General features: G+C 39.4%; 1 long non-coding RNA gene across 3 annotated transcripts in view; it reads right to left on the minus strand.

The window, feature by feature from the left end:
• LOC147365822 (uncharacterized) overlaps positions 1–14,404 on the minus strand; it is an 87,422-nt gene that overhangs the window by 65,136 nt on the left and 7,882 nt on the right. For all 3 annotated transcript variants that reach the window (XR_015132834.1, XR_015132833.1, XR_015132832.1), the window contains exon 2: positions 1,359–1,658. This is a non-coding gene — a long non-coding RNA (uncharacterized LOC147365822). The remainder of the gene's footprint in view (positions 1–1,358; positions 1,659–14,404) is intronic.

Consider the following 14,404-nt stretch of genomic DNA (forward strand, 5'->3'; position numbering starts at 1 on the left):
CACATCAATAGTCTGTATGTGTCAATATCAATCTCCCAACTCCTCTGATCCCTTCCCTTTACCCCTTGTATCATACATCTGTTCTCTACATTTGTGTCTCTATTTCTGTTTTGCAAATAAGGTCATCTCTACCATTCCTCTAGCTTCCACATATATGCTTCAATCTACAATATTTGTTTTTCTCTTTCTGACTTACTTCACTCTGTATGACTGTCTCTAGGTCCATCCATGTTTATGCAAATAACCCGATTTCATTTCTTTTTATGGCTGATAATATTCCATTGTATATATGTACCACACCTTTATCCATTCATCTGTTGACGAACATTTAGGCTGCTTCCATGTTCTGCCAGATACTTTAAATGCATCATTTCATTCACTCTTCAAAGCAACCCTTTGAGAAAGGCACTATCATCATACCCATTTCTCAGATTTAAAATAAACAAAATGCCAGGACTATAGAAAGGGGAAATAACTCATCCAAGTTCACATTGTGAGCAGTGAAACTAATTTTTAATCCAGATCTGTTTGCTAAACACCACAAGCCTATAGTTGAAGATTAATATGACTCTTGAAAAAGGACTGTTGAAGTTTTTTACAGAAATCAAAACTCCAGGTGAGAGGTTTTTTTTTTTTCTTTTTAAATAACCTTTTATTTCACTATCATCTTGGAAGGGGGTACATGTGTGTGCTATAAAGGCTGACTCGCCCCTTCATCCATCTATTTCTGTCTCCCAGAGAAATGGAATTACATTGAAAGTGAGATCAGGAATGGGAGGGAAATGGCACAGACTTGCTGGCAGGAAGAGAGAGCAGGAAAGCCAAAAGGACAAAGGGAACGCTGACAAGACAGAAGGAAAAGAGTGAACGGAGGGAGAGCAGACGGGAAGAAATGCTTGCAAAGAACCCAAACCTTGACTGAAGGCCAGGGAGAAAACAAAGACAGTCTTGGCAGCAAGCCTGGCATGAGGAGTGGCAAACTCCAGCTACAGTAACAATGAGATGCTCAGGAAAGATGAAGTTCTAAGGACATAAAGAGGGAAGGCTTTTCCATCTGCTCTGCTCTGGGTTCACAGCAGGGGTCAGGGTGGCCAAGGCGCAGTAGGGACGCAGCATCTGCTCTAAGTCCTCAAGACCCTAATTTTTTTAAATTGGAGAGCTAGATGTTTCTATTTTTACTAAAGAGATTTTTTTTTTAATTCCAATTATGCAGTTGTTCTACAAATTCATAATTTTCCCAACAGCTCTAAGATCCAAGTAAAACTCAATATTAAAAAAAAAATCTCTAAATCCCTGAGGGAGCTTTATACTAATGCACAGATGAAGATGGATTCATGGACACCCAAGAGAGTGCCTACCTGCAGCTCCGTCGTTGCGCAAAGTGAGGCTCCATTCACAAATGCACCGACACGCCACAGGGTGCTTAGCGATTCCATTAGCAGCAAAGTGGAAACTCATCGTTTTCCTCTGGGTAAGGGACGTCATCTCTACTTCAACTCCGTCTTTTTAAAAATTATCCCGTTCACAATACAGCTGGTCATAGTGTCAAAAGATTCCATTCAGGAAAGCACCCAAAAGCCTAGCATGTATATTCTGAATAAAAATCATGACAGTTCTTTTTTCTCCCCTCCAAAGTTTTATTTTGAAAAAGGTCAAACCTACAGGAAGGTTGAAAGAAAAGCACAATTAAATAGCATATACCATTCAACTAGATCGGCCAGTTGTTAATATTTTGCCACATTTATGCCTTCTTTTTGTGTATGCGTGATACCTACACATACACACTCATTTTGTGCAGCACCTGCAAGCCTTTAAAGAATTATTTGCTGCTCTTATAATCCTTCACCCCAAATACTTCGGCATATATCTTCTAATAACAAAGGCACTCTCTTTCATAACCACAGTACAATGATCATACTCATAAAATTTCACAACTGACATAGTACTATTATCTAATAAAATACAGCCTACATTCAGATTTCTCCATTTATCCCAATAATATTCATCATAGCTGAGTTTTCCTTCCCAATTTAGGATCTGAAAAGGTAGCAATCATTGTATTTGGTTATCATGTCTCTTTAGTCTCCTTCAACCTAAAGGAGTTCCCTCAGCCTTTAAAAAAAATTCTTTCATGAAATTTACATTGTAAGAATCCAGGTCAGTTATTTTGCAGAATGACTTCAATTTGCATTTGTCTAGCGGTTTCTTCAAGGGCTTCCTTATTGGCTCAATGGTAAAGAATCTATCTGCTAACACAGGAGATTTGGGTTCTATTTCTGGTGTGGGAAGATCCCCTGGAGAAGAAAATGGCAACCCAATCCAGTATTCTTGCCTGGAGAATTCTGTGGACAGAGGAGCCTGGTGGGCTACAGTCCATAGGGTAGCAAAGGAGTCAGACACGATTAAGCAAATGAGCACAAGTTGTTTATTCAGAAATAAATTCATGTGATGCACCAGAAATTAGTTTGAATCAAGTGAAATTGTCATTTTTATAGACCAAAACGAGTCAGATATCAGCAATTAAATGTGGTTCAACTTAACACACAGGGATACTGTATTCTTATTATATCACATCAAAGACACACACAATGCTTGTTTGTCTCATTATTAGTGATGTTTGATCGTGTGATTAAGGTGGTGTCCACTAGATTTCTCCATTGTAAAGGTATTGTTTTCTCTTTGTTATTAATGAGAAATCTATTATCAATGGATCCTTTGAGACTATGTAGGTATTCTCTTTCCCCATGGTCTTTCACCCAATTATTTTATCTTCCACTGATGATTCTTCCCTGAATGTATTAATACCATGGCTATATAAAACAGTGTCTTTCTGTTATCATTGCATCCACATTTATTAGCTGACATTCTTCTGTAAAATGGTTTACCTTCCCACTGTTTATAAACTTCTTAGTCAGTGAGGATTCATGGATTCTCTTTTATTTGTTATAATTCCTTCCTGCCATTATTCACTATAATCGTTTCCACATTAAACATTTAACTTTTTTCGCTTACCAAGTCATTCTTGCTTTTCTAATCCCTGTATACCTTCCTCCTACAAGGTATATTATCTGCTTTGTCAAATGTGAATTTACATTTCCTGAGAGGCAGTTCCAGAATTCACCAAAGAAGTGAGATTTTTAATTTTTGCATTTGGTCTGAACTTTCCATCTTTTTTAAACATCTTAGGTCAGTTCCCTGAATTTGATCAACTTTTATTGGGAAACTCTTCTCGGTTGTCACCACTTTGTTGCTAACTACAGTTACACATGATGGAAACATGTGGTGGAGGGGAAAGCAAGGGTTTGGGAACCTCAGCAATTCAGACTGAATCCTAGCTTTGCCTCTTAATAGCGACGCAAGCTTGGGAAACTTATCTTACCTCTTTAAGCACCCATTTCTTCAACTTAAAAAAAAAAGAGATTCTAATCCCTGATACAGGGTGATTGGGAGCATTCAGGGAATACTGTAGACAAAGTGACCAGCTCAGTAACTGGTATATACAAAGAGCTCAACTAAGTGGTAGTTATGATTAGCATTATTAATTTTTTTATTGGTTACTTATTTTTTTAATTTATTTTTAACAAGTGGAACTGGGAAAACTGGTCAACCACTTGTAAAAGAATGAAACTCAAACACTTTCTAACACCATACACAAAAATAAACTCAAAATGGATTAAAGATCTAAATGTAAGACCAGAAACTATAAAACTCCTAGAGGAAAACATAGGCAAAACACTCTCTGACATAATCACAGCGGGATCCTCTATGACCCACCTCTTAGAGTAATGGAAACAAAAGCAAAAATAAACAAATAGGACCTAATTAAACTTAAAAGCTTTTGCACAATGAAGGAAACTATAAGCAAGGTGAAAAGACAGCCTTCAGAATGGGAGAAAACAATAGCAAATGAAGCAACTGATAAAGAATTAATCTCAAAAATATATAAGCAGCTCATGCAACTCAATACCAGAAAAATAAACTACCCAATCAAAAAATGGGCCAAAGAACTAAACAGACATTTCTCCAAAGAAAACATACAAATGGCTAACAAACACATGAAAAGATGTTCAACATCACTCATTATCAGAGAAATGCAGATCAAAACCACAATGAGGTACCACCTCATGCCGGTCAGAATGGCTACTATCAAAAAGTCTACAAACAATAAATGCTGGAGAGGGTGTGGAGAAAAGGAAACCCTCTTACACTGTTGGTAGGAATGCAAACTAGTACAGCCACTATGTAGAACAGTGTGGAGATTCCTTAAAAAACTGGAAATAGAACTGCCTTATGATCCAGCAATCCCACTGCTGGGCATACACACCAAGGAAACCAGAATTGAAAGAGACACATGTACTCCAATGTTCATCGCAGCACTGTTTACAATAGCTAGGACATGGAAGCAACCTAGATGTCCATCAGTAGACAAATGGATAAGAAAGCTGTGGTACATATACACAATGGAATATTACTTGGCTATTAAAAAGAATACATTTGAATCAGTTCTAATGAGGTGGATGAAACTGGAGCCTATTATACAGAGTGAAGTAAGCCAGAAAGAAAAACACAAGTATAGTATATTAACGCATATATATGGAATTTAGAAAGATGGTAATGATGACCCTATCTGTGAGACAGCAAAAGAGACACAGATGTAATTTTGGACTCTGTGGGAGAAGGCGAGAGTGGGATGGTTTGAGAGAACAGCATTGAAACATGTATACTATCATACGTGAAATAGATCGCCAGTACAGTTTTGATGCATGAGACAGGGCACTCAGGGCAGGTGCACTGGGATGACCCTGAGGGGAGGGAGGTGGGAGGAGGGTTCAGGATGGGGAACACATGTACACCCATGGCTGATTCATGTGAATGTATGGCAAAAACCACTACAATATTGTAAAGTAATTTGCCTCCAATTAAAATAAATAAATTTACAAAAAATTATTTTTTTATTGAAGGATAATTGCTTTTTTTTAATGTTTATTTATTTGGCTGCATCAGATCTTAGTTACTGCACATGGGATCTAGTTTCCTGCTGCTGCTGCTGCTGCATCTCTTCAGTCATGTCCGACTCTGTGTGATCCCATAGACAGCAGCCCACTAAGCTCCTCTGTTTCTGGGATTCTCCAGGCAAGAATACTGGAGTGGGTTGCCATTTCCTTCTCCAGTGCATGAAAGTGAAAAGTGAAAGTGAAGTCGCTCAGTCATGCCCGACTCTTAAGCGACCCCATGGACTGCAGCCCACCAGGTTCCTCCGTCCATGGGAGTTTCCAGGCAAGAGTACTGGAGTGGGGTGCCATTGCCTTCTCCAAGTTTCCTGACCAGGGTTCAATCCTGGGCCCCTGCATTAGGAGTGCAGTCTTAGCCACTACCACCAGGGAAGTCTGATTAACATTATAAATGTCATTTTTTTCATGCTTACATTTCTTTGCAGGTTTTACCCACTCTTAGATAATTTTATGTCTCCCAAGTTATTTTCCTACAGATACATAATTTTCTACTTCAAAGTGAGAAGTCATTTTACCCTTTCCAATCCATTTTTTTTATTTAGGTCCTTTTGCATGTAATTGACTCTTTTTGATATTGCATTCCTCCTAACCTGCAGCATCTGCAAACTCCACTTAAATCACATTTCTTTCATTTCTTTGCAAAATTTATAATCCTGAGTTTATTTTATATACTCCTTATCCTCTTCTAGAAACATTCTCTTCCAAAAAAGTCATTTATAGTCACCCTATATTTAGTTAGGAAGGCTTTCTCCTCCCTCTCACTTTCTTTTCTCTCTCTCTCCCGACCCTTGACTCTCTTTCTTCCATCCCTCACCCCTTCTCTTCTTGCTTTTCTTTCTTTCAAGTGAGAGGTATGTCTTGGAGTACCTGCAAGGCCAGACAGTGGATCAGTAGATTCCCTGACCTCAGTCTAGTAAGAAACTGGTACATAATCCAAGGTAGACTAAATATTACAAAGTTATAAAGTGACTCGGAAATTTAAAGAAGAAAGAAAGGAAGAGTGAGTAAATGCTGGACATTTGATGTCTTGGAAGATAATTGGTAAAAGTCAAAAACCAAACTATAATCTCAAGCAAAGTTAAAAGTTTCATCTACCATTGAAAGTTCGCCAGGATTACACGTGTTCACTGTACACATAGGTGCCACATTCAATTTCTAATGCAGAAAAGTCTACTGCTATCATTTATCCCTTCCATACAAGACACAGCACTGCATCTGATGCTATAAATAGAAAGAAAATCATCCTGGGTAATTTTTTTCTGAATTATCTTCCAATTTACTAATTCTCTTTTTATTTCATCTAGTATTTTTAACCCATATGATGCGTTTTAAATTCCAATTCTGTTTTTTCTAGAAGTTCTACTTGGATTTTTTTCAAAATTGTTTGGCTAATTTTTAAGATTTTTTATTCCATGTAGATATTTCCAAGTTTGTCTTTTATTTCTTTAAATATAGTAAGCATGGTGGTTTTATATTCCTTGAAGCATATGAAACCTTTGTAGATATTGTTTCTCTATCTGTTTTCCTATTGGATTTCCTTCATGGTGCCAATTTCCTTGTGTGCTTAGTTATTTTTTACTGCGAGCAGCTCATTTTTCATGGAAACTTAATTGTGGGACTTCTTTGTGGCCTATTATGAAGATGTTTTCATCCAGAGAGAATTTCTTATTGCTTCTACCCAGCTGCCCGAGGCCACTGCCACCGTCAGACCACTTTAATCTAAATTTAGGCTGGAAGTTTAACTACCCAAATGATATAAAATGTGTGTTAAAAAATGCACCAGGGCAGATTTTTGTGGGCTGAGATGTGTTAAGGCCAGTCCCTTCCAATACTGGCTCTCGTCAGAACCAAAACCACTTTCTTCACAGTCCACTGGAGGTAGGTGTAGGAAGTGTACATTCATTTCTGGTTGACCCTTCCCCTAAGGATCTAGCCCTCTGGGGTCCTAGTTTTATGGGCAGGGTCTCATCAGATAGTTCCCTACTTTTGATAGGCTTTGTTCTAAGTCCTCTCAGTCTCTTGGACTATTAAAACAAACCCAAGCTTGCTGGCTTCAGCAGCTTTTGCCAAATAACTTTAGGGCAAAATTACATTCCTCTCAGTTGTTTTGCCTTCACTTAAGATTGGCCTAGTAATTTTTTTACAATATTATTAACACTTCTATGGAAAAGTCTTAAAGAGATGGGAATACCAGACCACCTTACTTGCCTCGTGAGAAACCTGTGTGCAGGTCAAGAAGCAAAAGCTAGAACCGGACATGGAACAGGGGACTAGTGCAAAATTGAGAAAGGAGTACATCAAGGCTGAATATTGTCATCCTGCTTATTTAATTTGTATGCAGAGTACATCATGCAAAATGCTGGGCTGGATGAAGCACAAGCTGGACTCAAGATTGCCAGGAGAAATATCAACAACCACAAATATGGAAATGATACCACTCTAATGGCATAAATTGAAGAGAAACTAAAGAGCCTCTTGATGAGGGTGAAAGAGGAGAGTGAAATGTTGGCTTAAAACATTCAAAAAACTAAGATCATGACATCTGGTCCCATCACTTCATGGCAAATAGATGGGGAAAAAGTGGAAACAGTGAGAAATTTTATTTTCTTGGGCTCCAAAATCACTGCATATGCAGCCATGAAATTAAAAGACTATTGCTCCTTGAAAGAAAAGCTATGAAAAACCTAAACAGTATATTAAAAAGCAGAAACATCACTTTGCTGACAAAGGTTCATTCAGTCAAAGCTATAGCTTTTCCATTAGTCATATACAGATGTGAGGGTTGGACCATAAAGAAGGCTGAGTGCCAAGGAATTGATGCTTTCAAACTGTGGTGCTGGAGAAGACTCTTGAGAGTCCCTTGGACTGCAAGGAGATCAAACTGGTTAATCCTAAAAGAAGTCAACCCTGAATATTCACTGAAAGAACTGACACTGAAGCCAAAGCTCCAATATTTGGCCAACTGACATGAAGGGCCGACTCATTGGAAAAGACACTGATTCTGGGAAAGATGAAAGGCAGGAGGAGAAGGGAATGACAGAGGACGAGATGGTTGGATGGCATCACAACTCAACAGATATGAGTTTGAGCAAACTCCAGGAGACAGAGAAGAACAGGGAAGCCTGGTGTGCTGCAGTCCATGGGGTTGCAAAGATTTGGATACGACTTAGCAACTGAACAACAACAACAACTCTTCTATGCTTTAAAAAATATTTCAGACTACATATTATCAAAATTTTATTTTAATGTGAGTGTGCAAATACCTAGCCCACTGTACTCTAAGCAGAGATATCACTTTGCCAACAAAGGTTGGTTTAGTCAAGGCTATGGTTTTTCCAGTGGTCATGTATGGATGTGAGAGTTGGACTGTGAAGAAAGCTGAGCGTCAAAGAATTGATACTTTTGAACTGTGGTGTTGGAGAAGACTCTTGAGAGTCCCTTGGACTGCAAGGAGATCCAACCAGTCCATCCTAAAGGAGATCAGTCCTGGGTGTTCATTGGAAGGACTGATGCTGAAGCTGAAACTCCAATACTTTGGCCACCTCATGCAAAGAGTTGACTCATTGGAAAAGACTCTGATGCTGGGAGGGATTGGGGGCAGGAGGCGAAGGGGATGACAGAAGATGAGATGGCTGGATGGCATCACCAACTCGATGCACGTGAGTTTGGGTGGACTCCGGGAGTTGGTGATGGACAGGGAGGCCTGGTGTGCTGCGATTCATGGGGTCGCAAAGAGTCGGACATGAATGAGCGACTAAACTGAACTGAACTGAACTGAACTGTACTCTAAGAAATAGAACTCTAAATCTACAGTAACTGAGCAACTTCTCAAACATCACATGATTGTTCTATTTTGAAAAAATTACTTGCTTAAAAGTTTTCAATTCCTAAATATTCCAAGTTGTTTGCTTTTGATTATAAAAGCTCTTGTTCAAAATATGTTCAATGATCTCAACAATAAGTGTGTGGCAAATCTTGGAAGATAAGACTTTAGACATTGATGGTTTACATGTGTATAATTTTTAATGAAATCTAAACTTCCTAGGAGAAGCAGAGAATAAACATTTTGAGTGGTTACATTTTTTTGGATAATAATGGTTAAGCAAAATATGGTCTTTTTGTTTTATCTTTATTATTAAAATTGTCTTAAATGTATAGATATACATTAGTTATATACACAAAATACAGTTTGATGATTCAGATTCCTACAATATTTGTTATTAAAAACTCTCAAAGGCATTTTATAACCTTTATTTCCTCCAAAGTATCCTCTAGAAGTTGTTCCAAAAAATATAAAGTATACATTTAATATACAAACCCATCTAATATTTATTTTGTGTTTATCTATTTGTCATCCAAGTCAAAAGAGAGGTAGCAAGTAGCATTTGGTTAATTCAGGCTAATAAATTAGGTGTACGTCAGTTAATTCTGATTTTTACTTCCAAACAGTTCTTATTTTTCACACAGCTTTGTAAAAATGGCCAATATCATCCCTCTTCCACAGATCAGCAAGCAGAATGCTACCAATTGATTCAAGTAGTAAATGATCAGTTCAATGTTTAGGTGGTGGAACTCTGCTTTTATTTCCCCTGACACAGTTTCGGAGCAAAAGTCCATCATTTTTAAAACTCTGAAAGAAGGCTTCTGTGGTAATTCAACTGGCCAGAAAAGTCCAACAAATCAATATAAGCAGTAGAGTAGAACTCAGGAATTCCTCCTACTCAGTGGACTTATTCAGCAATTATTTAAGTGTTCCCTACTTTGGAGACTACACCAAACAGTGTAGGTACACAGTAAACAAGACAGAGTATCTTCCCTCCAGGGACATGGTTTTTTAAGGTAGTCTAAGATCCCTGGAGGTGGCAATGGGGTTTTCTTTCTCCACCTCCTTACCTCCCTGTTGTCTTCTGTTGCTCTCAGCAATTGCCACTGCCTGTTGTCAGCTAGATGGGCTTCCCAGGTGGCACTGGTGGTAAAGAATCCACCTGCCAGTGCAGGAGACATAACAGACATGGGTTCGATCCCTGAATCAGGAAGATCCCCTGGAGGAGGACATGGCCACCCACTGCAGTATTTTTGCCTGGAGAATCTCATGGACAAAGGAGCCTGGCAGATTACAGTCCCTACGGTCACAAAAATTAGGACACGACGGGAGAAACTTAACACATATGCATTGTAAGCTAGGGTACAGTTTTAGGGAATACAACAGGAATCAGGTGGCCCCCTCATGCCAGCATCTGCTTTGTTGGCCGAAGTGCCAGCCTGGTCCCATTTCCTCATCACCTTCTCTAGAAGTCCTTCCTATGCCTCATTCCAGAGTTCACACATTGGAACCCAGTAGCATCTTGGTCAGGCTTTATTCTGAAATGTGGATGCTTATATGATGGTCTTGTGCTAATCTGTGCTAAGTCGCTTCAGTCGTGTTTGACTCTTTGCGACCCTGTGGACTGTAGACTGCCAGGCTCCTCTGTCCATGGGATTCTCCAGGCAAGAATACTGGAGTGGGTGGCCATGTCCTCCTCCAGGGGATCTTCCCGACTCAGGGATCAAAGCCGCATCTGTCAGATCTCCTGCATTGGCAGGTAGGTTCTTTACCACTAGTGCCATCTGGTCGCACCCAAGGCAGCAGAGATCCTCCTCACAGAGCAGTTTCATCTTCAAGTGAGTTTGCAAGGGTTGATATCAGTGAGAAGGCTAAAGTGGAAGAATGTGAGTGGACTTGCTTATACGCACAAAGGAGACACATCCCAGGGATTTGTGAAGTCCTTATCAGTCAGTGGGAGCAACAAACCAGCAAAAGGTAGGCTTTCAGGGTCAAGGCAATCTCATTGTTAGCCAAAGCTAGTAAAAACCGGGGACATTCAGGACATATATTTTGCCTGTCTCCAAAATGCAAATCAAAAAGAGAAAAGGGATCAGAGAGTTCCATGGAAAATCCTCAGAGAGAGCCTTTTACTCTCAAATTCTCTTCTAAAAGCCACATGACTGCTTCACACTTGGGCATATGGGAATGAAGTTACAAGATTGAGTATGTTCTGTCCCACAGTGGGTCTTAGAGGAAAGGACTACATAAGAAGGGATAGTGTTAGGAAATCAGAAAAAGTGGGCAGCCTGATTCTGGATGAAGTCAGAAGAAAGCTGGCATTGACTAGGACCAAGAAATATACCCAGACTTATTTATGCCAGTGTGCAGCCTGGACTCCAACTGCCACCTCTCCCCTCCACAGTAACTTGCTCTCTCATCACCCCTGCAGGCTCATGCTCACCCCTTCATCCACCTACCTCCTCCCACTTTATTTTAACCCAATAAACAGTTTACAAATTTTAGTATCATGGCTCTCTACATTGGCTGCATATTAGAATTACCTGGGGAGCTTTTAAAAATCCCAATACCCAGGCCAATTAAATCAGAACTGAAGCCCAAGCATCAATAGATTTTAAAGCTCTCCTGGTGATTCCAGTGTACAGCCAAAGTTGAGAACCTCTGTTTTAGGAACACAACTGATTAATAATGAATTGAATACTGCCTAGCTTTTCTTCAAAAGCAGAGTGTCAAAAAGAAAAGCAGACTGGTAGCATAGGGTAGAGGTGGAATATAGAAATGAGAATTTTGTATCAATAATGAAAACAGTGTGTGTGTATGTGTGACCAATGTGTTCTGTGAAGAGCTCATACAAATATAGAACAAAAACACTGAGATCTTACAAGGGAAATGCACAAAGGTATGCATAGAGAATAACAAAGAGTAAACAAACACAGAAATATCTTTTTTTGCTGATAATTCAAAAACCTAAATTAAAAGCAATCTTGAGATTCCATCTTGTAACCACTAATGTAAGAAGAAAAAGCTTAAATGACACTTAATTTTGATGAGATTGCAGTGAAATCAATATGCTCACAATTTCTGATGGTACTGTAAATTGGTTTTAAAAACCTCTTTCTGGATAGCAAATGACAGCATAAAAAAAATTAGAAAGGTGTTTGGGACCATGGACTTCTAGAGGTTTATCTTTAGGCAGTATAAATCCAGAAAACAGGGGATATATGTGTATATATAGCTTATTCACTTTTTTTACAGAAATATTGTACGGCAACCATATTCCAATAAAAATTAACTTAGAAAAAAGAAATCTGTATACAGATCACATACACTCACAGAGAATAGCAGGGAGGGAAAAGTAGAAATAATAAATTTCAAATAATGAATTAGATAGTTTATCTTTAAAAAAAACTATCATAATCAACTATACTTCAACAAAAAATTTAAAAATAAGCTGAAGCAAAAAGAAATACACTTGACAACAATCTCTGCAACAAATTCTAAATAGCAAAAATATGGAAACAACCTAAATTTCCAACTTCAGGGTAATGGTTTAATAATTCATGGAATAGCAGCACCACAGAACATTATGCAGTCATTAAGCTGACAACTATGAAAACTGCGAGGAAACGTGGGGGGAAAAAATGCTCCCTTGAGGGACCCCAGGGCTGGGACTCAGCACAGCCCCTCCTCTGCACAGCAGTCTGCCTGTGAGGGCCAGTCTGAAGAGGAAGCTGTAATTTGACCTGATTTCCCAGCTTCCCTTGAGAGACCACCGGATGTGGCTCCTGTCAGCGCTCACGTCTCTGTTCAAGTCCATCACCAGGAAAGCCCAGCCTCCTGCTCTCCCAGGCTCAGCCCCAGAGTTCTGAAAGTCCCCTTGAATCACTGAGCCTTCTACCCCCACCTCCAACGCCTTGCAGTCTGTCTTCTGGAGCCCGTGAGGTGTCGGCAGCAATCACCTTGTACCCCTGACACTATCTCTGAGCCTTACCTAGTGATTCTAACTCAGTGGTCAGCAAGTATTTTAGAAACTGGAAATGTTAATCATCAAAGTGACTGGGTGCTCCTTCCGCCAGGGGTCGGGTTTGTCGCCTTGAGCGCAACAGTCCCTCGCAGTGAGGAATTGCTCTGTATCCTGCCATGTGGACCTGTAACTTAGGACACCATTTATAATCATCTGAAGCTAGAATTTAACTCTCTTCTACATATAAACCCAAAGGATTATTTATATAGTGTTAAAATATGCTGAATTTTTCAGAAATAAAACTTCCGTGTTAAGTTGGGGGAACACTATGCTTTATTTTGTGCAACTTCTATGAGTGGTACAACATTTTGGAAAATCACATCCAAGAAGGCTACACACCTCTTATGCTCTGCCTCTGCTGCTGTCCTGTTCACAGTGTTTCCTTAACGGATCCAAAGAGCAAACAGCTTCATTAGGTCTTTTAGTGGAGTCATGACCAAACATTTTTTCCATTTTCAAATGAAATTATCTAACTTATTATCCTTTTTTTTTTTTGCATTATATTACAACTAGGGAATATTTCAGAATATTTGAATATTTGTTATCTGAATATTCAAATATTCAGAATATTTGAATATTTGTTATAGAAGAGGAGCATTTTTAATCAATATTTTTTATTCAAATATAGTCGATTTACAATGTTGTGTTAATTTCTGCTGTGATTCAGTTATACATATATATCATTCTTTTTTTATCCTTTTCCATTATGGTTTATCATAGGATATGGAATATAGTTCTCTGTGCTATATAAGACCTTGTTGTTTATTCATTCTATATATAAAAGCTTACATTTGCCACCCCCAGCCTCCCACTCCATCCCACCCCCAACCCCCTCCTTCTTGGCACCCACGTCTGTGCTCTACATCTGAGATTCTGTTTCTGTTTTGTAGATAGGTTCATTTGTGTCGTATTTTAGATTCCACAGTATAAATGATCTCATATGTGATTTGTCTTTCTCTAAAAAGGGAGCCCTGGGTCTCATAGGAATGAGCATGAAGCTTCCGGTGCAGCGCGTGCAAGTGGAGACTGCTGTTCCTCCCTCCTCTCACACAGAGCCACAGCTGGTTCTCCACTGCTGCCTCCCCACCACATCTGCTTTCTTCTCTATTAAAAATCTTAATTCTTTCCAAAGACCATGCCATCAGATTATAGCACCCATGACCTGCCCCCACCCCCACACCTCGGTGTTCTCAACTACTGATTCCCAAGTCACTCTCCTTCATTGACTGATTTTTAACACGGGGCTCAACTCTTCCTTTCTACTAACATTTCTATCGTTCCTGCCCTGGCTTTGCAGGCTTCTCATTTCCTCACTTCCAAAAAACCTTTTTCCACCCTACCTTAGCCACCTACTACCACGGTTATATGCCATGCTCATCACCACCAGTGAGGGCATCACCTCTAATATCTCAGGTTAAAGCCTCCACTCTCTGACTACTGCTTGTCTTTCCAGCTCACTCACTCCAGAGTCCTCCCTCCAACATGTCTTACCCCACTGGGATCCCGACTCACTGGACTTATCACTGTTCTGCTCTCTCTCTATCC

This window comes from Bos grunniens, chromosome 9, assembly GCF_055505025.1.
Source record: "Bos grunniens cultivar Pamir isolate PY7600 chromosome 9, Bosgru_T2T1.0, whole genome shotgun sequence".
NCBI lineage: Eukaryota > Metazoa > Chordata > Mammalia > Artiodactyla > Bovidae > Bos > Bos grunniens.